This window comes from Sinocyclocheilus grahami, unplaced genomic scaffold (genome assembly GCF_001515645.1).
Source record: "Sinocyclocheilus grahami isolate Dianchi unplaced genomic scaffold, SAMN03320097.WGS_v1.1 scaffold11812.1, whole genome shotgun sequence".
Lineage (NCBI taxonomy): Eukaryota > Metazoa > Chordata > Actinopteri > Cypriniformes > Cyprinidae > Sinocyclocheilus > Sinocyclocheilus grahami.
In genome coordinates this window covers 389-1211 of record NW_015514057.1, presented here as the reverse complement: position 1 = coordinate 1211, position 823 = coordinate 389, and the positions used below count along the sequence as shown (strand labels likewise).

Genomic DNA, 823 nt, shown 5'->3' with positions numbered 1-823 from the left:
CTAGCAGACATGACGTCTCTTTATTTGGATTAAAATCCATTTAAGAAAAGTTAAAAAGGTCAGAAACCAATTTTGATTTTAAAAGGGATTTATTCAGTTATTGTAAGTTATTCAGTCATTTTTTTTGGACTTTCAATTCAGAAACTGTTTGGAACTGAAATGGTGGAATTCAAAATATCAATTAAGTGCATGTGGAATTCTGAATCCGGAGACTTCGAAAAGCTGACGGACGGTGACAGCAATGAGACCAAGAAAGAGGAAACGGATGAAGAGGGAGAAGGAAGCGAATAAAACCTGGACACAGGCAATGGACTCTTTTTGTGAACATTCATTGTGTCGATCCAACATAAAACCATGAAACGTTTTATTGAGTGTTCTTTCAGTGAGCTGCGCATTACTATCACAGTCATCTGCACACTGTTTAGTTTCTATTGTCTACAATTTTCTACAAAAATACAAAGTTTAGTATGACTACTGAACGGAGAGAAACGAACGGAGGCAAACAGGGGATCTCTTTTATTCTTATTGTTAAATGTAAGTTATTTTAACAAGTTTTTGGCAAGACAACAAAACAGTTATTCATCAAAATGCCACTATCACATTGATTTGTACTGCATTCTCATGTAAACATGGAGAAAAATCAAGTGTTGGTGAGCTCAGAGATGTTTCATTTTGTCATTGTGTTTATTAGGATGCCGAAGGCTGGTCCAACTCAATTGTAACTGTTCACTCACAAAATATGAACACAGAAAAAATAAAGTGATCTCTGTATTAGTTCTTACAAATTAGGCTTCATATCGTTTTATTCTCTAACTGTCACGGG

General features: G+C 35.1%; 1 protein-coding gene across 1 annotated transcript in view; it reads left to right on the top strand.

Moving 5' to 3' along the window:
- Window positions 1-823, top strand: part of LOC107578755 (mRNA turnover protein 4 homolog) — a gene marked incomplete at its 3' end in the record, with an annotated part of 3896 nt that overhangs the window by 2766 nt on the left and 307 nt on the right. The gene's annotated exons all lie outside the window — the stretch shown is intronic.